Here is a 23599-nt window from a genome sequence, read left to right on the forward strand (position 1 = left end):
CTATAGGTTTGTGAAGCAGGTATGTACTGTCTATGTCCAAATGGCTTCAAATTTTTTTGCAAGCATGTACACGTAAATTATGGCCCCACACAAGATTTTAGATTTTTTTTGATTATTTTGTTTATTATTATATTTTTCTTTGTGATAAAAGGGACAAAAGAGGCCCAATTATATTTTGTGCACACTAGAATTTTGCATCCACCTCGACTAAAAATTGGTCCTTGGGGCACATAAGCCCTCGTGGAAAAGTTTGGCACCATTCCGGATCATTTCGGGGGTAGGCTCAGTTCAACCTCTAATTAATTAGTGACGTCACGCGGAAATTCAATTAAACAGCAAAAAGTACCAAACCATCTCAGAAAAATCACAAACATGGTGGTTCCTTCACCCATGGCACGTGCAAGCCTGAGAAAAGTTTGAGAACAATACGACACTAGAATGCAGATGAACCATAGAAACCTTGGTAACCTAGGTGTTTAGTCATTGTAATATGAGACGATTTCTATAGGATTGTGAAGCAGGTATGTACCGCCTGTGTCCAATTGGCTTCAATTTTTTTGCAAGCATATACATCCAAATTATGGCCCCACACAAGATCTTAGGTTTTTTTGATCATTTTCTTTATTATTATATTTTTCTTTATGCTAAAAGGGACAAAAGAGGCCCAATTAGATGTTGGACACACTAGAATTTTGCATCCACCTCGACCAAAATTGGTCCCTAGGGCACATAAGACCCCGTCAAAAAGTTTGGCATCATTCCGGATCGTTTCGAAGGTAGGCTCAGTTCAACCTCTAATTAATCGGTGACGTCGCACGGAAATTCAATTAAACCGGAGAAAGTACCAACCCATCTTAGAAAAATCCCAAACATGGTGTTTCATTCACCCATGGCACGTGCAAGCCTGAGAAAAGTTTGAGATCAATATGGCACCAGAATTTAGAGTTCTTATTCCACAGCACATGAATTACATGACAAACACAAGCCGAATTAAACTTAAACCTTGCAAATTAAACCTAAACAAACACTAATGAGAGGGTGAATGCGCATCCCCATACATTTACATCCAAGCATGGTAATTGATGTCACAGATTCTGTAACCATAGCTATCGATGAAGGCCAATTCTCATACGATTGCACTCTCTCGTGCCTCAAAAGATCGGTGATATGGTCGTCCATAGATGTAACCTACTGAATGACTATTGGCCCCATTAGTAAATCTTATGCAGAACTAGCGTCCTGCAGTAGTGTGCTGGCCGAGGTTCCCAGTACAGGTCTCCTAGTCGTACCCGTGTCTCCCCATAGCTTGGTCTAGAATGGCCGACAAGCCTAATGCAGCATAGGTACTGTCATAGAGCACCACCTACAAACAGGCAAAACAAAAAATGAGAGATCGTTATTACAATAACAATACAATAAATGACCATGATTCATATATCAATGCCGTCAACTTTACCACATCCATTTGGTTGTAGCTCGCCTAGTATTCGCCTACTTGCAGAACGGGGACATCACCAGCACGCAAAGCTTCTATCTTGAAGTGCGAGAAATCGGGCACCTGATAGCAAATGTGCTGAAGTGCCACCAAATAGTTGCGCACGGTAGAGAACTGGGCGCTTCTCCTGCTAGGCATCCGTGATCCCATCCACCGGATAAATTCCTAATGCCCTGATGGTAACCTCGAAGGGATGTAGAAGCTTAGTTCACACGTCCAAGTTTGACCATCATCTGCAGATGCCGTGTTCTCAACAATGTCTGACACCATAAGCAAGCTATGTGCTACTTGCAGCCACTCTACTAGGGCTATCATCTACGACATATGCAACAATGATATTATTTGAATGAGTCCATACATATTATGAAACAACACTTATTATGGAATTTAAACTACAATTATTAATTAATTAGCATCCAAAAATAAGATGTTGGAAAATATTTCATACGATAGCTGGAATAGGGTGGTTTGGAATGGCCACATCATGATCGAATGGATCATCACCAGGGTGGAAACCTAATTCTTGTGGTGGGGGAGGTCCGTTCATCCAACCTAATGAAATTCAAGAAATATGACTATAGATATATATTTTATTATATAAAATGTGCCAAGTAAAATATAGCAAACTAAATAAATATAGATCAATGCATATATATACATAGCTAGAATATGGAAGAGGAGAATATATATATTGTATTGTACCTAATAAAATTCAAGAAATATGAATAGAAATATATATTGCATTATATAAAATATGCTAAGTAAAATGTCGCAAACTAAATAAATATAGATCCACGATGCATATATACATAGCTACAATGTGAGAGAGGAGAACATATATACATTTGTGTTGATATTTATTAACTTGTCACTTGTTTTAAGTAGCCACCTATTATATGCCTACATCTATTAGCATTTGTACTAGGTTGTCATCCCTAATGATGGTGCCAGAGATGCTTGTTAGTTTTACCTAGCATCACTACGAGAGTAATACTAAGTAGTTCTTTATTAATTTATGTGACTAGGAGGAATAGATATGAATATATATATATGAAAGGAATCTGCAAGTGCACAGAAAATTATACCATTGTAGCACTTCAACCAATATTCTAGTTATCGTTATTTATATTTTACCACAAGTAAGGTCTAGCATGGACATGTATTGATAACTTATACTATTGATGGAGACATAAACCACAACCAATATTCTACTCACAACAAGGGTAAGTCATAGGATAAGATATGTATATGATAAGTATTGATTAATGATAATGATAAATCACCCAGAGCACTCCTATCTATGGCATTAGCATGGTCAAGTAGAATATTAGAGGAATAATTCCTAAGTTATTCTTAATTACAAGTCAAAGAATACATTGATTAGTGCAATTACACCTAGTAGTCACGGCTAAGATCATCTTCATATCTACACATAATGGATATTACTAAGGAAGATTAAGAACAGAGCTTGCTCTTCCTTCGTAACCGCATCCTACGTGCTACCTATATTCGGGGGAGTGGACTACAAAGGACTCAATGGGAGTGTCACATCTACGATCTACCACATGACCAAGAATATAGGGTGTATCCACAGGTAAACAACGTATAAGCACCACACTTACACAATGCCGACCACCCACCCATGGATCCTTAGAGTGAGTGCTATACGAACCTATGCATGAACATGATGATAATCTAACTATACTAAGCATATAATCAAAGTAGACCATAAACATTATAATGAAGAACATAAATAAGATGAATACTGATATTGTCATGACAATTGTAGCTAGCATATTGTCGGTGTTTTGAGTTACCACCGATGAGTAAATTTCTAGTATTGCACGTCTAGCTCGGATGGTGTGCTTAGAGGACATGAGGTTTATACTGGTTTAGGCAAAAAGTCCCTACGTCTAGTTCATCGCTGCTGCTCATGTTACTAGCACTAAAAGTTTATAGTAGGGGTTACAAACAGGCGAGAGAGGGATAGGTCCCAAGTCTCTAGTGAAAGGAGTGAAAGAGTGCTAAGAGCTCGATTGCTGCTCTTGTGTGTATCTGGATTTGATCAGTTCGGGGTTCCGTCGCCCCCTTCATGGGACGCCCTGCTTTCCCTTTTATAGGCCAAGGGAAAGCACGGGTTACAGTGGAGGAAAAGAGAAGAACGAGAGAGAGGAGTCCTTCTAGATCATCAGATCCTTCTTATCCTTCATGCGGGTCTCGCTGACCCTGTAGATGTCAACAGGGATAGCTCCATGTCATGGCCCTATCCATCACTAGCGCCATGCGTAGGCGTCGTCTGCCGGTCATGGCATTCCATTCTGTCATAGCGGACATCGTGGTGAGCTGACACACCTATCAGTGTTCGTACGAGGGTTAGGCAGAATAACACCGATACGCCCAATGTTGTTCCTGATGTGAATCCTTAGGTATGGCCCATCATGGCCATGGGTTACATCAGGGCATGCCAGTCTCTTCCTTGGTGTCAGAGTTTTGACCTAGGCCCATACACTTGGACCTAGAGTGGTTGGCGGCGGTATGGGTCTCCATCGAGCAAGACGGAGCCTATGGCCTTAGGGCCAGGTGAGGTGGCATGGCAGAGCCCGTAGCCTTGGGGTCGGGTGAGGCAGAGTGCAAACCCAAGGGTTAGGCAAGGCGGAGCCCATGGCCTTAGGGTCGGGGGAGGCAAAGCCCGTGGCTTTGGGGTCAGGCATGGTGGAGCACAGACCTAAGGGTTGGGCGAGGCAGAGCCCACAGTCTCGGGGTCGAGCGAGGTGGAGCTTGCATGCCTAGGGGTCGGTTGGAGTTGTAGTCACGCTCTTGACTGCTCGGATGAATCAATGTTGATGGTCATTAGCTCCTCCTCTTTGGGTACCCTAGTATTGGTCCCCGATAGTAGCGCCTGAGCTTGCGGAGGAGTAGAATACTTCTTTATAGGCTTTTCTGAATGGAAGGACTCTGAGGGCCTTGGCCTTCTTTTGTTGCCCACGGCGTGACCTGGTGATGGTGATTCCCTTTCATCATGATCAGACCCCTCGAGGGTATAGCCGTGAGATTTGGTGGGTCAGAAAGGTCTTTTCCTGGTTTTAACCCCTATGGGGGTCTGTCGTTCTGTGACCATGCATTTAGTCTCCATGCGAGTCCAACTTTCCTCGAGTCCTCGGCCATAGTAGGGGTCCGGTCGAGGGTCGACTTGTCTTTGTGATCGTCTTCCCTCAAGCATTTTTTCTGATAAAAATGGAGGAGTTGAGCCGTGCCATGATTTTCCTCCATGGACGGTTGGTGTTGCACCTATTTTGGGAGGGAGCAGCACCAGTGTGACCGCGTTGTCAGCCAGTCAGGCACTGCCCATGGTGGCGCTTGTGCCCTCGGTGAGATGGGCAGATGTGGGTGCTCAAGGGGTGCCCTTAGAGGTTGCGGTGCACCGGTTATGGCCGCGATACCGCTGCTGATGGCGGGGCGGACGGGGCTACCGATCGTGCTCATGGCACCGACCATGGCGGGCACGATGCAGCCTGTTGTGACCCCACTAATGCAGGTGGACGTGGTGGCGGTCGTCATAGACAAGACATAGCCGGGCGCAACCGCAGTAGTGGCTGAGGCACCGGCACGACCCATGCCATCGGTGACCCAAGCGACAATGCCTGGCATGGGCCGAATAGAGGGGCACCTAGCCGAGGGGTCCCCAAGAGTCATGGTGCTAGGAGAGAGGTTGGCATCCGCACCACAAATCCCTTCCATCACCGGAGGGGTCGTCCTGGCGAGGACGTCACGGCGAGAGCGATCGGCGGCGCTTGGAGCCAATGGGGAGTCGTCCCTAGCCCTGACATCGGTGGATGAGCCCCTGCTCCAGTGGGAGGATCCACATAATCCGGCATCAATGATTTTCACCCTCGACGATGCCACAGAGAGCATGGAACGGGAGAGCCTCGACATAGGGATCGCGTCCGTGCTTGAAGCCTGAACCACGCTACGGGCGCATTGCACAATGTTGTTGTTCCCTTTGGTTGGGTATTGTTTGGTCCTGCTTCTTGTGCTTATCTTCCTTGATATACTTTTTGTGTCCTGACCATCATCTTTCTGCAGTCCCTTATAGCTAGTAGACGGGGGAAATCTTGGTTCCTTCATCAACAGAAGAAAACCTAGGACCACCTCATCGAGGAGGCATGGCTACATGGGGAGGTGATAGCTCAGCTTGTTGCTGCCTAGCAGAGGGTGGTCGAGCTGACTCCCCTCGCCAAGGAGGCAACCAATCTTCAGTCATGGGTGGTCGAGGCCCATCGGGAAGCTGACGAGGCCGAGAAGGCATTCGAGGCCCTATCAATGAGGTCATGGAAGGATGACGAAGAAGCCGCCAGGGTTAGGAAGGAGTGGGATGAGTTGCTCCAGAAGGACGCTGAGACCCACCTGTCCATCCTTGACCTTCTGGGTGAAGTTGAGAAGGAGAGGGATCTGAAGCTAGGGGCCAAGGAGAAGCTCGCGGCCCTAGAGAAGAGGGCGAGCCTGGATGTCACGGTGGTCGCTCAGCTACGCAAGGAGCAGGATGAACAAACCCAAACCACAGAGAGGCTCCACTCAGAACATGGCGTGGCTCACGAGGAGCATAACTAGGCTTTCTGAGAGCATGACCAGGCCTGCTAAGAGCGCGACGACGCACAGCAGATGGTTGGCTCCCTCTAGGTGAGATCAAAAGCGCGATGACCCAGAAGCTGGAGGCCAAGTGCGTTTCAACTGGTATGGCCGTGGATGTCGCCAAGGTGAGGAGAAATCTTTAGGTGGAGAGTGGCGAGCTCAGTATCCTAAGCGCCGCCCTCGGAGTGGTCTACTATGACCTTGAGGTGGTACGGTTGGAGGGGACCAGCTCGCTCGCGGCTCATGCCATCGAGATCACAGCTTGGGTGCGCTAGCTCGAGAGGAATGCCCTACGCACTAAGGTCAATCAGTCCTTCATGATTGCTCGTTCTCATTAGGGGGACAACATCGATCTAGAGGCGATGAGCCATGGCTACGTGCCCGGTTATGAAGTCCATGAGCTGGAGGAGATGGAAACGGTGGTGGCTCCCCTTTTGTAGGACCTAGCGGATAGGATAGAAGGCATAGTTCTCCCTTAGAGGGACTAGTTAGTTAGATAGGTTGGACGATCATTTTGTAATAATCGAACAAGTTCTGACCCTTGTGTTTTGTTCGAACAAGTCTGTTCTTTTATTTTGGTTGAACATGTTTGTTCTTTCTCTCTTTTTATGTGTGAAAAGGGGTTAATGCGTTCCAACCCTTCCATTTGTTAAGACCATAGAGTTTGAGGTGTAGGCGGGAAACTTTGATCACGCTAGTAAGCAAGAGTGCCGTAGCCACTAGGGCGTGGGTTTCTTGTAGTCTGACTAGCCTTACTCAGTCGTTACTTTTCGCAAACCTTGCCACTAGGTTTTTTAACGTGAGGAAGGGTTCAGGCATGGCGATTGTTTTAGAAAAGGTATATATATACCCTTATCAGCCCTCGAGTGAGACCTGACCCCTTGCCGTTGCTAGGGTCGAGTGTCACTAAAGATCGAGGTGAGGATAGCGAAACTAGTAGGAGAGAGTGTCTCTTGTTTTAGAAATGTTATTCTTAATTTTCGCATGTACCCCCTCCCTAGGATCTGAGCCATCATTTTGTGACCACGCATTTGGTCTCCTTGCGAGTCCAACTCTCCTCGAGCCCCCGCTCATAGCGGGGATCCGGTCAAGGGTCGGCTCGTCTTTGTGATCGTCACCCCATCTGTGCTTTTCGCAACTGGAGGGTTTGAGCTAACATCACTTGCCTCGATGGCTCGAGTGGTGTGCTCGGTGAGCTCGCTAATAGGCATGTTCGAGTGGAATCTGGGTCCATTGTTCTTGACGTGGTTGGCATAGCCCTCATGCAGCATTCCACTGCTCCTTAATCCACCTCCCGATAGATGCCCGAGTCATTCTAGAGACCAACTCGGGTGCCCATTGGCCTCCCCTCAATGGAGATTCTATGGGCATGGCTCAAGGTTAGGATCGAACAAGAAGGTCGAGATGACCCTGTCCACTTCTAACCGGGTTGGGCAAAGGCCACTGGGGCTCATCTATGTTTTCTCCCCTAGCTCTGTTTGACGCGAGGCGGCCTCGAGCCCTTTGTGGGCCAGCCTTTGAACCTTGGTCGGTCGGATTCCCGAGTTGGGGTCGGGTGGCTCGAGCTCCCGAGCCCTGTTGGGCTTGGTAAGGGTCGGTCGAGTTTCATGCATCACCCCGTCCATGGTTTCAGCAACCGGAAGGGTCATGCTAACAACACTTGCCTCGATGGCTCGAGTGTCGTGCTCGGTGAGCTCTCTAACGGGCATGTCCGAGTGGAATCCAGGTCCGTCATTCATGACCGGGTCGGCATAGCCCTCATGTGGCATTTCACTGCTCCTTAACTCACCTCCCAGTAAGTTGTTCCAGAGACTGACTCAAGTGGCCCGCTGGCCTTCCCTCGATGGAGATTCTATGGGCTCGGCTTGAGGTTAGAATCAAATGAGAAGGTTGAGATGACCCTGTCTGCTTCTGAGTGGGTCGGGCGAAGGCCACTAGGGCTCATCTATGTTTTCTCCCCTAGCTCTGTTTGACACGAGGCGGCCTCGAGCCCTTCACGGGCTGGCCTTTGAACCTTGGTCGGTCAGATTCCCAAGTTGGCGTTGGGCGGCTCAAGCCCCTGAGCCCCGTTGGGCTCGGTAGGGGTCGGCAGAGTTTTATGCGTCACCCCATCCATGGTTTCCACAACCAGAGGGGATGAGCTAATGACACTTGCCTCAATGGCTTGAGTGTCGTGCTTGGCGAGCTCGCTAATGGGCATGTCCAAGTGCAATCTGGGTCCGTCGTTCGTGACAGGGTCGACATAGCCCTCATGTGGCATTCCGCTGCTCCTTAACCCACCTCCTGGTAGATGCTCGAGTTGTTCTAGAGACCAACTCAGGTGGCCCACTAGCCTCCCCTTGATGGAGATTTTGTGGGCTTGGCTCGAGGTTAGGATCGAACGAGAAGGTTGAGATGACCCTATCCATTTCTGAGCGGGTCAGGTGAAGGCCACTGGGGCTCATCTACATTTTCTCCCCTGGCTTTGTTTGATGCGAGGCGGCCTCAAGCCCATCACGGGCTAGCCATCAAACCTTGGTCAGTCACCGCTCATATCGAATGAGATGACTACTGCTTTGTGATGCAACGCGAAGCGTTGTGACACAATAATTGCATATGCGATGCTTGGATGTATGAGACGAATGTATGGATGAATGTATGAATGTGTGCATGAGAATGAATGAATGCTCATGCTTTAGAGAAGTAAAGTGGGGGTTGGTAAAGTTACCTCGATGGCTCAAGTGATGAGTTTGAGGAGCTCTTACCAGATATGTTCGTGTAAAATCTGGGTCCATCATTCGTGACAGAGTCGGCATAACCCACATGGGGCATCCTGCTGCTCCCTACCCATCTCTCAGCAATGGCCTGAGCCATTCGATTGACTTGGGTGACCTGCTGGCCTCTCCTCGATGGAGATTCCACAGGTGGGCCCCTTGAAACCCTTCCTAGGAAGGCAGAGGCTAAAGCTTGGGGTGCGGGGACAAAAACTCTGATCATGCTGCTGAGCAAAAATGCCATAGCCGCTGGGGCGTAGGTTTCTTGTAGTCCGACTAGTTTTACTCAACGTTTGTTTCTGCACACCTTGCTTTTAGGTTTTAGCGTGAGAAAGGGGTCGGGCATAGAGAATGTCTACCGAATAGACACTCTTGCCAGCCACCAAGTGAGGCTCGACCTCTTGCCATTACTAGGGTCGGGTGTCACTTAGAGATGACCCATCTCTCGGTAGCATCCCAAGCCATCCGATTTACTTGGGTGACTTGCTGGCCTCTCCTCAATGAAGATTCCATAGGTGGGCCCCTCTGAACCCTTCCTAGGAAGGCGGAGGCTAAAGCTCAGGGTGCGGGGACAAAAACTCTGATCACGCTGGTGAGCAAAAACTCCATAGCCGCTAGGGCGTAGGTTTCTTGCAGTCCGACCAGTTTTACTCAGCATTTGTTTTCACACACCTTGCTTTTAGGTTTTAGCGTGAGAAAGGGGTCGGGTATAGAGAATGTCTACCGAATAGATACTCTTGCCAACCCCCAAGTGAGGCCTGACCTCTTGCCGTTGCTAGGATCGGGTGTCACTTAGAGATGACCCGTCTCTTGGTAGCGTCCTGAGCCATCCGAACGACTTAGGTGGCCTGCTGGCCTCTCCTCGATGGAGATTCCACTAGTGGGCCCCTCCAAACCCTTCTTGGGAAGGCTAAGGCTAAAGCTCGAGGTACGGGAACAAAAACTATGATCACGCTGGTGAGCAAAAATGCCCTAGCCGCTGGGGTGTAGGTTTCTTGTGGTCCGATCAGTTTTACTCAGTGTTTGTTTCCGCACACCTTGCCTTTAGGTTTTAGCATAAGAAAGGGGTCGGGCATAGAGAATGTCTACCAAATAGACACTCTTGCCAGCCCCTGAGTGAGGCCGGACCCCTTGTCGTTGCTAGGGTCGGATGTCACTTAGAGATGACCCATCTCTCAGTAGCGGCCTGAGCTGTCCGATCAACTTCGGTGACCTACTGGCATAGGACTTACCTTGATGGCTTGAGTGACGAGTTCAGAGAGCTCTTACTGGATATGTTCGAGTGGAATCTAGGTCTATCGTTGATGATAGAGTTAGCATAACCCGCATGGGGCATCCTACTGCTCCTTACCCGTCTCTCGGCAGCAGCCAAGCCATATGACCGACCTGTGTGAGCCGCTAGCACGGAGATAGAGGATGAGATCATCCTGCCCAAGAAATTAGTTAGGCAGATAAGCCAGGCAGCGAACTTGTAATAAATGGACAAGCTTTTAAATTTCGTTATGGCCAAACAACTTTTTAGCCCTTCTCCCCTTTTTGTATAAAAAGGTTAGTGCGTTCTAACCCTTTTCGTCATTGAGGCCGTAAAGCTCGGGGTGCGGGTGAATAAACTTTGATCATGCTGGTGAGCAAAAATGCCATAGCCACTAGGGCATAGGTTTCTTGTAGTCCGACCAGTTTTACTCAGTGTTCGTTTCTGCAACTCTAGCTTCTAGGTCTCAATGTGAGAGAGGGTCAGGCACAAAGAATGTTTGATAGGTGGATATACTCTTAGACGCGTACTGACTCTTTCCATAGTTAAGGCTAAAAATCTTGGGGTGCGGAAAAAAACTCTGATCACGCTGGTGAGCAAAAATGTCTTATCCACTGGGGCATAGGTTTCTTGCAGTCCGACCAGTTTTACTCAGCGTTCATTTCCACAACCCTTGTTTCCAGGTCTAAACGTGAGAAAGGGGTCAGGCTTAGAGAATGTCTATCAAATAGATATGCTCTTATTTGCCCACGAGTGAGGCCCAACCCCTTGTCGTTGCTGGGGTTGGGTGTCACTAAAGATCGGGGAGTCGATAGTGAAACTGATAAGAGAAAGTGTGCGTATATTAAGAGTAAAAGTGACATAGCTGCTCAATGTTCTAGGCATTGATGAAGACTTTGCCGTTGATGGTCTTGAGCTTGTAGGTGCCTAGTCGGAGCACCTCCATGATGACGTATGGTCCCTCCCAAGGTGGAGAGAGCTTGTGCTGGTTCTTGTTGCTCTGGATGAGGTAGAGCACCAGGTCTCCGACATTGAAGGCCCAACCCTGCACTCGATGGTTGTGGTACCGGCGTAATGCTTGCTGGTACTTGGCTAAGTGGAGGAGGGCAACATCGCACGCTCCATCTAGCTGGTCCATGGCATCCTCGAGGGACACCTCAGCTCCCTGTTTGTCGTATGCCCTAACCCTTGGAGCTCCATAGTCGAGGTCAGTCGAGAGGACAGCCTCAGAACCATAGACCATGAAGAATGGCATGTAGCCGGTGGCCTGGCTGGGGGTCGTCCTCAAGCTCCAAAGCACCATGGGAAGTTCCATGACCCATCGTTTGCCAAACTTGTTCAACCAGTTGAAGATCCAAGGCTTGAGGCCTTGTAGGACCATGCCATTCATGGCTCGACCTGCCCGTTCATGCGGGGTGCGCCACGGGGTCCCAATCGACGCAGATGTGGTATTCATCGTAGAAACAGAGGAACTTCTTTCTAGTAAACTGCATGCCATTGTCTGTGATAATGAAGTTTAGGACTCCAAAGCGATGGACGATGTCAAGGAAGAATAGCATGGCTTGCTCGGACTTGATTGCGGAGATTGGTCGAGCCTCTACCCACTTTGTAAACTTGTCTACGGAGACAAGCAAGTGAGTATAGTCCCTGGGCGCCCTCTTGAGAGGTCTAACAAGATTGAGCCCCTAGACCACGAACGACCACATGATGGGGATCATCTGGAGTGTTTGGGCCAATAGGTTGGTCTATCGAGCGTAGTATTGACACCCTTCACAGGTGCGCACAATATGTTCAGCGTTGGATACCACGGTCGGCCAGTAGAAGCCATGTCGGAACGCATTTCCAACTAGGGTTTTAGGCACGGCATGGTGACCGCAGACCCCACCGTGGATATCGCTCAGCAACCACTTCCCTTGTTCAATGGGGATGCAACGCTATAGGACCCCAGTGTGGCTTCACCTATAGAGCTCACCATCAACAATGGCAAAGGGCTTGGCATGATGTGCGAGCCGCCGAGCCTCCATTTTGTCTATCGACAGTGCCTCATGGAGGAGGTAGTCGAGGTAAGGCACCCTCCAATCGGCTAGAGGGTCAGGCTCTGTCGCTAGATCCTCATCAAGCTCCTTGACTTCAGGGTCAGATGGAGCCAATGGCTGGTTAGCCCCTAAGCCTAGGGCAGGTAGCCCATCACTGGCTTTGTTCTGGCTCCTCATAGTGGACCAAGGGTTTGTACTGATCGCTGGCGAAGACGCCTATCGGCACTGGCTCTCGGCCAGATGCCTCTTTCGCTAGCGCGTTGGCCACCTCGTTGAGATGCCTCAGGATGTGATTCAGCTCGAGACCATCGAACTTGTCCTCCAGCTGGCAGACTTCTCAGGAATACACAGCCATCTTGGCATTGTGGCAGCTTGATTCCTTCACCACTTGGTCGATGACCAGCTAGGAGTTGCCCCAGACATCAAGCCGTCGGATACCCAACTCTATGGCGATGCGCAGGCTATTGATGAGCGCCTCATATTTAGCCACATTATTGGAGGAGGGGAAATGGATGCGAACCATGTACCTCATGCGTACCCCAAGGGGTGAAACAAAGACCAACCCACGCAAGTGCCTTTCTTCATCAACGATCCATCGAAGTACATCGTCCAAAACTCCTAGTCGATGACTGCTGGCAGCATTTGGACCTTGGTCCACTCTACAACGAAATCAGCCAGCACTTGGGACTTGATGGCCGTCTAGGGGGCATATGAAATGCCCTAACCCATCAGCTCGAGTGCCCACTTGGTGATTCTTCCCGTGGCATCCCTGTTTTGGACAACCTCGCTGAAAGGGAAGGATGTCATGACTGTCACTGGATGCAACTCAAAGTAGTGATGCAACTTCCTTTTGGCGATGAGGACGGTGTACAGGAGCTTTTGGATTTGGGTGTAGTAGGTCTCAGAATCAGACAAGACGTCACTAATGTAGTATACGGGACGCTGCACTTTGAGGGCATGTCCCTCTTCTTCTCACTCTACCACCAGGGCAGTGCTGACCACTTGTGTGGTGGCAGCGATGTAGAGCAGAAGTGGTTCCTCATTGGTCGGAGGGACCAGGATCACGACCTTCGTCAGAAGCTGCTTGACCATGTCAAGTGCCTCCTGGGCCTCGGGCGTCCATTCAAAACGGCCGGCCTTCCTTTGGAGCAGATAGAGGGGGAGACCTCATTCGCTAAGGTGCGAGATAAAGTGGCTTAGCACGGTGAGGCACCCTATAACTCGTTGTACCCCTTTTATATTCTGAATCGGACCCATCCTTGTGATGGCCGAGATCTTCTTTGGATAGGCTTCGATGCCACGCTCGGAGATGATAAAACCCAGCAGCATACCCCTTGGGACCTTGAAAACGAATTTCACGGGGTTGAGCTTAATGCTATTTGCTCGGAGTTTCGTGAAGGTCTGCTCTAGGATGGCTATGACCTGGTTAGCCCATTTGGATTTGACCATGATGTCATCCACGTAGGCCTCAATGGTTCGCCCGATGAGGTTCCCAAAACATTTGAGCATACAACGCTGGTACGTAGCCCCCGTGTTTTTCACACCGAACAACATCGTGACATAGCAGAACAATCTGAATGGGGTGATGAAAGATATCACAAGATGGTCAGACTCTTTCATCATGATTTGATGGTACCTAGAGTATACATCATGGAAGCAAAGAGTTTCACACCCTGAGGTTGAGTCGACAACTTGGTCTATGTGTGGTAAAGGAAACAGATCCTTTGGACACGCTTTGCTGAGACCCATGTAGTCGACACACATTCTCCATTCCCCACTCCTTTTTTGTACCAGAATGGGATTAGCTAACCACTCAGGGTGGTATACTTCCTTAATGAACCCGGCCAACAAAAGCTTCACAATCTCTTCGCCAATGGCCCTACGCTTCTCCTCGTCGAAGCGATGCAGGCGCTACTTCATTGGTGTGGAGCCTAGCCTAATCTTCAAGGCATGCTCGATGACTTCTCTTGGAATGCCTGGCATGTCCGAGGGTTTCCACACAAAGATGTCTCTGTTGGCGCGGAGGAAGTCGATGAGCGTGCTTTCCTATTCGGAGGAAAGCGTGGTGCTAATGTACACCACTTTGCCCTTGGAGCCGCTAGGGTATATGAGGACCTCCTTGGCACCCTCTATAGGCTCAAAAGACCCGGTCGACCGCTTAGGGTCGGGTGCTTCTTTGGCGACCTCCTTCCTGATGGACACAAGCTCCTTGTAGGCGACGATTGCCACGGCATGTTCGCAGCACTCGACCTCGCACTCATAGGAGCGCTAGAAGGAGGTGTCGATGGTGATGACCCCGCACGGTCCTAGCATCTTTAGCTTTAGATAGGTGTAGTTGGGGTCGGCCATGAACTTCATGTAGCATGGACATCCTAGGATGGCATGGTAGGTTCTGTGGAACCCGACCACCTCTAAGGTAAGGGTCTCCGTCCTATAATTGGTCAGATCCCCAAAGGTGATGGGCAGATCGATCTACCCATGTGGCACGTCCTGCTTTTCCAAGCATGATGCCATGGAAAGGTGCTCTGGTCGGTCGAATGCACGATCGGTCGATGCCCATGGCGTTGAGCATTTTGGCATAGATGATGTTGAGGCCGTTGCCTCCATCCATCAGTACCTTAGTGAGCCGCTTCATGTCGATGATCAGGTCGACCATAAGTTGATATCTCCCTGGTTGTGGGATGCTCTCTGGGTGGTTAGTCTGATCAAAGGTTATGGCGGACTCCGACCATCGAAGGAAGGTAGGCGTGGCTGGCTTACCCGTATAGACCTCACGGCGCATGAGCTTCTAGTGGCGCTTGGAGTCATAGGACGCTGACCCTTCAAAGATCATGAGGTAGCCATCCGGCGTCGGGAAGGCACCATCCTTCCCCTTGGTGTCGTCTGTGGATGGCTTGGGATCCTTCCTATGCTCCCCCTTGTTGGAGCCTCTGGACAAGAACCGCTTCATGAGGCCACAGTCCTTGTATAGAAGCTTGATGGGGAAAGCATGGTTTGGACTTGGTCCTTCGAGCAGCTTCTCAAAGTGGTCTAGGATGCCATCGGTGGGCTTCCGATGCCCCTTGCGATCGGCGATAGCCACGAGCGAGACCTCGTGCCACTGCTTGTTCTTCTTCTTGCTGGGACAGTTGGAGGTGCCTTCGCTGGTGTCCTCATCCTGCTTTGCCTTGCCCTTGAGGCGGTTGAAGATTGCTCCGACCACCTCCTCGCTCGAGGCATGGCTAGTGGTGATGTCGAGGAGCTCCTTGGTGGTTTGTGGGCCCTTACATCCCAGCTTATGGAAAAGGGACTCATAGGCGGTCCCAGATAGGAATGCTCCTATGACATCGGCATCGGCAATGTTGGGCAGCTCGTTGCTCTGCCGGGAGAAGCGCTGGATGTACCCATGAAGGGTTTCTCCGGTCTGCTGTCGGATGGGTTCCAAGGACACGCGTATGTGCCCTAAAAGTTTCCCATGAAGGTTGCGGATAATGAAATCGTCATTATCTGCTCCACTGGTTTGGCAAGCAAGCCAATAATCCTCGAGCCACAGTCCAAGGTTCGTTTCTCCAGAGTATTTTGGGATGTTGGTCAGTGGTCGGTACCATGGTGGGAAGACGACGTTGAGGATGTGTCGGCCGAAGGCCTAAGGTCCTGGTAGGTCGGGGCTCGGGTTTCAGTCCTTGCCGTTGTCGTAGCATCCTCCATGATGTGGGTGGTAGCTGTGGCTAACCCCGCTCCCTCGCATCCCCGTGGGCATGCCTGTGGGCATCGAGGGTGTCATGTGCATCATGGTTGCGGCCAAGACACTCATGCACCAGGACCATGGTGCGTGGCCTGCCACCTTGTGATGCCTGGTGGACTAACACGTCCTTGTCAGGTCGCTTTGAGGGTGTGCGCTGGCTGGCGTCGAGCTTGTGTTGTCGGGATAGCGAGCTCTCAGCATGCTGCGCCACCACACGCTCGAGTAGCATGTGAATCTCGTGATGGGCTCCACGATCCTCAGGCGTCGCAGGCCCTGGAAGCCCCTGGAGCAAGGCCACGGCAGCAGCGATGTTCTAGCTTGCCCGGGCAAAGTGTGGGAGCACTTCATCATCCTCAATGATCCTCCAATTCACGTCGTGGGCCATGGCGCACACACACCCACCATCTTTGTGGCGCTCGATCTCTCGCTCGAGCTCCGCTCATTCCTGCTCGAGCTAGAGTCACGCTTCCTCGAGCTCTTGGTGCTGAGCCTTCAGCTGCTCCACCCGTAGGAGAGGTGGGGCCCCTACATCCCCCTCGATCTTGTCATCGAGGTCGTTCATTGGGGTAGCCTCTTCCTCATGGATGCTTTTGACATGTCCCTTGGGTGTACCTACCATGAAACATTCACGAGAGGGGTGATGGCTCCCCCTGCTAGAGTTAGAGGTGGAGGGCGACTCCGTTTCTCCCACGAGGAGCTCATGGAAAGACTCCACGACATATTCGGTCATCCCCATGAACTCATCGTTCATGGGGGATGGAGGTGTGTGTTGCACCACAAGGTGACCAATGGTCTCTACGGCGTTGCGGAGATCGAACGGGAGCGCTGTCTGGGTGCTCCGGATGAGGTATTCTAGGGAGAGCGGCTCTCACTCGGCAAGCGGCTTCATGATGTTGGCGAACAGGAAGGTGAGGTGGCGCAGGTTCTCCCAGGATGGTCGGGGTCTCGAGAAGGTGCCGAGCTGGTGCTCTAACCTCCCATAGTCGAAGCCGAGGAGCTAGTCACTCTTGGGGGCGTGGGCCTTCGGTGCATGCAACTGCAGCTCCTCAAGCGCCTCGACGATCATGTCAAGGCCGGCGGAGTGGAGAGGTTGGACGACGACGAGAGCCCGCACCAACTCTTCCTCTATCATGATGATGAAGTCTAGGTTCTCAAAGTGCATGTGCATGCCTAGGACCCAGCTAACATTGTAGCTAGCCATCCGAGGCCTGGTGTGGATGTCAAGATGAGAAAAGTCCCCTACCTAGCACGCCAACTATCGGTGTTTCGAGTTACCATCGTTGGGTAAATTTCTAGTATTGTGTGTGTGTGGCTCGGATGGTGTGCTTACAGGACACGAGGTTTATACTAGTTTGGGCAGAAAGTCCCTACGTCCAGTTCATCACTGCTGCTCATGTTACTAGCACTGAAAGTTTGTAGTAGGGGTTATAAATAGGCGAGAGAGGGACAGGTCCCAAGTCTCTAGTGAAAGGAGCGAAAGGGTGCTGAGAGCTCGATTGCTGCTCTTGTGTGTATCTAGATCTGATCCATTCAGGGCTCAATCGGCCCCCTTCATGGGACGCCCTGCTTTCCTTTTTATAGGCCAAGGGGAAGCATGGGTTATAGCGGAGGAAAAGAGAAGAACGAGAGAGAGAAGGAGTCCTTCAGGATCACCAGATCCTTCTTATCCTTCATGCGGGTCCTGGTGACCCTGTAGATGTCAAAAGGGATAGCTCCATGTTGTGGCCCTATCCGTCACTAGCACCATGCTGTGGCATCATCTGCCGGTCATGGCGTTCCATTCCGTCATAGTGGACATCATGGTGAGCTGACGTGCCTATCAGTGTTCATATGAGGGTTAGCCAGAACAGCACTGGTACGCTCGACGTTGTTCCTAATGTGAATCCTTAGGCATAGCCCATCGTGGCCATGGGTTACATCAGGGCATGCCGGTCTCTTCCTTGGTGTTAGAGTTTTGACCTAGGTCCATACGCTTGGACCTAGAGTGGTTGGCGGCAGTATAGGTTTCTGTCCAGCGAGACAGAGCCCACGGCCTCGGGGTCAGGTGAGGTAGAGCCCACCCCCAGAGGTCGGGCGAGGTGAAGCGCAAATCCAAGGGTCAGGCGAGGCAGAGCCTATGGCCATAGGGTCGGGCGAGGCGGAGCCCACGGCCTTGGGGTCGGGCGAGGCGGAGCCCACGGCCTTGGGGTCGGGTGAGGAGGAGCCCATGGCTTCGGGGTCGGGCGAGGCGGAGCACGAACCCATGGGTCAGCCAAGGCAGAGCTCATGGCCTCAAGGTTGGGCGAGGCAGAGCTTGCACGCCTGGTGGTCAGTTGGAGCTATAGTCGTGCTCTTGACTACTCGGATGAATCAATATTGATGGTCATTAGATCCTCCTCTTTGGGTACCCTAGTATTGGTCTCAAACACATATAAAAATAATGGAGATACAAAAGGGAGGGGGTAGAAAGATTATACCAAACCACGCTCTTGACATGATCGGGAATTCAAGCGAAGCCTGCTTGCCTCCCTCTAGACCTAGCCTAACTAGCTATGCCCTAGAATATAGTGGAGCTCTGAGGATGATTAGGGTTTTTGTCTTCTCAAATGACTTATTAATGCCCTAGGCGGGTGGCAGGGGCTGGTACATATAGGCCAGAGCATCCAACATGAGCCCTTGGATCAAACCGACTTAAAGGACAGTGTAGATGCATCCTAGGAGGTGGTGGAGAGCCGACATTGCGACGTGAAGGCTAACAGGTGGGCCTAGGGGGGCCGGGCGGTCTATAGGTGGGGTCGGCCGGCCCCACCTGGCAGCCACTTGGGCTCCGTCTCGGTGTGGAGTCCTCTCGAGTCTTCTAGAGTCTTCTAGTGTCCGTTTCACTATGGATAAGCGTGATTAATTCTAACATCTAGGTCCACCTTGATGGTTTTCTAGATAAACCCTGCAGAAATCATAGATTCACCAAAACTCGTGGAATTTGTTAGTTTAAACCCCTAGACCTTTGTTGGTGATTGCAATTGTGGCCTTATTCATGTTATATTAACATTTTATAATGGTTATTAACTACCATCAACAAACTCCCCAAGCTTAACCTTTGCTAGTCCCTTAGCAAAGCTAAACTCAGCAAAAAATAGATCAGGAGTTGCATCAATGCTTTCACTCCCCAAAAGTACATATGCGTTCAAACAGAATTATCCTCTGGATAAACCAATTTGACTTTCAAACTTACCCATATTACCTTCAACCATGGGGCTTCTCAGCCTTCACTTAGGTCTTGAGCAATTGAAAGACAGAATGATCAAGTCAAGCACTATGTCTCAAGTTCTTTGCTCAACCATTATTCTAGAGTTTTTATAAGTTTTTAAAATAAAATTCAGAGCTTTCTTTGTATGACACTCTCAAGTCTCTCAAAATATGTGGTATTTGTGGATCCTCACTAAGGCAATAATGATGTTATGCCTTTCTCTTCCTACAACAAAGGCTTATGTGAAGCTCATAGGAGTGAAAAAAGTACCAAAGAGCATACTTGTAATACATATATTGTAAAGTCAAATCTCGGATCTAAAGATAGTTAAGTCATACAATCAAATCAAGATGTGCATGTGTGTGGATATATGTGGTGGCTATATATGGTGCTAACTTAATTCTACTAGGCTCCTTGAAAACATATCTCTCTTTTGAAACTTGGAAACAATTTTGCAAGAAAACATGGGCTATCTTATTCATCTCTCTCTTTTTTTTTCTTTAGGCGGGCATCTGAGTACCCATTGTTTTAAATATCTTAGACACTTGTCCATTTTTTTCTCAACTTTGTCTTTCTTTTTTTATGAATAACTTTTGCATAGCCCAATGCTTCTTTTCCGCAACAAAACTTTTGAGAGATAGCAACAAGAACTTTGGAGCATTTATTTGGTGGATATCCTATAGGGCATATTTTTTGTGTTTACTCCCAGTGTAGGAGTAAGACATTTTTGGATGGATCTAGATGGAATGGCATATTTTTGCGCCTACTCCCAGTGTAGGAGGATTGCATATATGGGTGGTGTGTACGTGATCTTGATTTTAAGGGCACGACAAACCTCTCATAAGGCATCAACAAAGCTTGACTGAACTCAATGCAAAATATATGGCTTTGGTAGGAATTCAAGCTTTGTCATACTGAAGCTCATCATGTAACATTTTATATTTTTCAAAAGATAAATCTCCAGAACTTTAGTATTACTCAGAACAAGATAAACAACAGCTCAAACCTTTTCATATCATATCAGTCAATTACCTAGACTTAGATCAAGCATATGCTACCCACGAGTTTCAAGTTTAGAGTAAATTCTTATATCAAAATAGTCTCATCCAAAACTTGGGAGAATTTAAGGCTAAAAACTAGGTACTTGAAAGGAATTACGACAGAGCAACTATTCAGCATTTCCATTGCAAGAGATTAACTTCAGAGTCCTTTTATTTAGCTCTTAAAACTTAAACTTAAAGAAAACAAAACACCTTTTTATTTTGTTTTCAAGATTTAAGATCACACCTTACTTATATATATATATATATATATATATATATATATATATATATATATATATATATATAACTGGCTAAGGTAAATTTTTATTTTGTTTTCTTAATTATGCATCTTTTTATTTCTTTACCAAATATATAGCAAACTCAAAAAATAGTAAAACCAAAAGGAAAGAAAAACTTAGCTAGATACATGGGGGATGTTCCTCCCTAAGCTTGATGTTGCTGTGGTCGAATGTTGAAGTAGGGTGTTCTTTCTCAGAGCTAATTTGCCAGCGGATGTCCTTCTCGTCCCCAAATGGAGCGAGGTGAAGATGACCGGGTGCACTTGCTCTTGATCTTGGTGCATCATCCTGCAAAATATCAACAAGAATACCAAAACTCGTGGAACGGATTTGGATAAGGGGTTAGCGGTCAACCGTCTGGAGATTAGTCATTCTTGAAGTTTAGAGACATTTTGATGGGCAGAATTTTAGCAGGATGTTTACCTAATATTTTTTAATTTTATATGCATGTAGAAAAGGAAATACGTATGCATTGTATTTTATTTTTATGCCACCACGGTGAATATTCCCGTGAGTGTTTACACACCATAGATTTATTCACATGGGGCTTAGAATTTATAATGCAATAATAAGATTTTTATTTTCTTTTCTAATGCAATGGTGATTTAGAAAAGTAAATATGCTAAAGTGAAAATAATTTATGCAATTGTAAAAGTAAATATGGATAACTACCGATGTTACCTCCTGGAGAGGGTTTAGATTTTTAAGTCCTCCGGACAGGACTTGGCTGGAGAGAAGTCATTTATTCTTTTGGTGCATCATCCAGTCTCGAAGAAGGAGACCTTGATGGTTGCACCTCTTGTGATGGTGACTCTAATAATGATGTACCCTTTTCTTTCCATACCTGCTTGGTTTGTGACCTTGACTTTGGCGGAGTAGGTTCATCTGTCACAACTTTTTTAGGTTCTTCATCTTCTTCCCATCCACTCTTCGGGGGTTGATTCCTTTGGCATCGGGATGATCGATGTCTCCTCCTAGAGCGGTTCTTCTTGGGCTGCTAATAAATGGTATAACTATTGAAGTAACAATGAACTTTTTCTCTAGGGAATTAGAAGTGGACTTGTCTAGATCTGACATAGATGATCTCATTAGCAGTGTTGAGGAACGGTCTTCCTAGGATGATGGGTGTATTGTCTTCTTCTTCTCCCATGTCTAGAACCATGAAGTCGGCAGGGGCATAATGATCATGTATTCTTACCATGATATCTTTAGCTCTCCCCTCCAGAAATCAGATTGATTGGTCCGCCATCTGCAATTGCATGTATGTAGGGAACAAAGGTGCATTACCGTATAATATTCATATGTTACCTTGGACATTATATTGACACTTGATCCAATGTGGCAGAATGTGTTATGGAATATTCTTTGCCCAATGGTACACTCGATCGTGGGTACACCTGGATCATCCTTCTTAGTAAGGAACGGTGAAGCAAGGAGGTGGTTGTACTCTGATCAGAGTGTGTTAATCATGTTAACTAATTCTTTTGGTGACTGCATGTTCTTGTTCTTCCTCCCTCTTTGGTTCTTCTTCTTCTTGGTCACTGTTGTTTCTTTGGGTAGGTACGCCTATTGTGGATGTGCAGGAGATTGCAAGATGTGGTTCTTGAAAGAGAACTTATCCTTTCTATCTTTAATTGTGAAACAGATCTTGGCACTGTCCGCGTAGATGATGGCCTTTGTGGTGCTCAGAAATGGTCGGCCCAAGATGATGGGTGCCCTTTCATCTCCACCTATTTTTAAAACCACAAAGTCTACGGGAACATACGAGCTTCCCACTTGAATGATGGCATGTTCAAGAACTCCCTTAGGGTAGCAGAGTGACTGATCTGCAAGCTACAAATGCATATTTGTGTACAACAAAGTATCTCTATTAATTTTATCATAGATTACCTTAGGCATGATGTTGACACTTGCTCCAAAGTCACAGACAGCTTCCTGGAAGATGTGAGGTCCAATAGTGATGGGGATGACAGGTCTCCCTAGATCGCTCTTCTTTTCTGGCAAGGTATAATCTATCCACCTTCCTGTCGATGGCTCCGTGTAGTAGTAAGCTACATTACGAATATCAACAAGATTTGCAATTTCTAGATCTTCCGACTGCCCTAGAATCTTACCTTTGTCAGACGAAGGAACAGCAGCCGCTAGTTGAGCTATTTGTGATTCTATCATTTTATTAAAGCTATGTTGGTTCTTAATGGCAGAAGCAAAGCTATTCATTCTATTATTTATGTTCTCTAAAATTTTATCATTGGTAGCTACCATTCTAGATAATCCCTCCATAAGTTTGGATTGGCCAGCAATTAATTCTCTCAATGGTGGTTGATTAAAGTTATTGAAATGATTACCTTGATAGTTACTTTGGTAGTTATCTTGGTAGTTTGGCCAGCAGGTCCATCTTGGTAGATAGCATATCTACCTCCTTGAGTTGATGTATACCTCCACCTCTCTTGAGGGGCTGAACACGTTCTTCATTCTAGCCTTGGTTGGAGGCCATCTTCTCCATGAGAGTGTTGTAGCTGGGAGTGTGAGTGATAGGAATGCACTTCCAGCAGCAGCATCCATCATATCACGGGTACTAGTAGTCAACCCATGGTAGAAGGTCTGCATGAGTAGCCAATTCTCCATCCCATGATGAGGACATTCTGCTATGTAGTCTTGAAAGAGTTCCCACGCCTCGGGGACAGATTCATCATGTTGTTGCTGAAAACTTGAAATTCTCCCACATAGAGCATTGGTCTTGCCTATGGGAAAGAACTTAGCTAGGAAGACAGTGGAGCTGTTATCCCATGTAGTATTTCTATCTTTGTTAGCGTAGAACCATTGCTTTGCCTTTCCCAAAAGTGAGAATGGGAAGCGGCGAAGTAAAATGGCATCTCTGGTAACTCCTTTGATTGTAAAAGTACTGCAAATCTCTAGGAAGTGTTGGAGATGTGCACTCACATCTTCGTGTGCCTTTCCACAAAATTGGCTAGCTTGCACCATGTTTATGAGAGCTGGATTAAGCTCAAATCCATTATCTCCGACATTGACTGCTGGTCTAGTATGGATGTTGGCCATAGTTGGAGCAGAGAATTCACGGAGAGTCTTCTTAGCCATGGCTTCAAATTCTAGTGTTAAGCTCTGCCTTATTTGCTGGTTGTCT

The 23599-nt window shown here is 48.0% G+C and overlaps 1 non-coding gene across 1 annotated transcript; it reads left to right on the forward strand.

Moving 5' to 3' along the window:
- The first annotated feature begins 23080 nt into the window (after nt 1-23080).
- On the forward strand, nt 23081-23189 carry LOC136519203 (small nucleolar RNA R71). The gene has a single exon (XR_010774763.1). It is a non-coding gene; the product is annotated as a small nucleolar RNA R71 (small nucleolar RNA).
- Nucleotides 23190-23599: the final 410 nt, after the last annotated feature.

Source organism: Miscanthus floridulus, chromosome 17, assembly GCF_019320115.1.
Source record: "Miscanthus floridulus cultivar M001 chromosome 17, ASM1932011v1, whole genome shotgun sequence".
Taxonomy (NCBI): Eukaryota; Viridiplantae; Streptophyta; class Magnoliopsida; order Poales; family Poaceae; genus Miscanthus; species Miscanthus floridulus.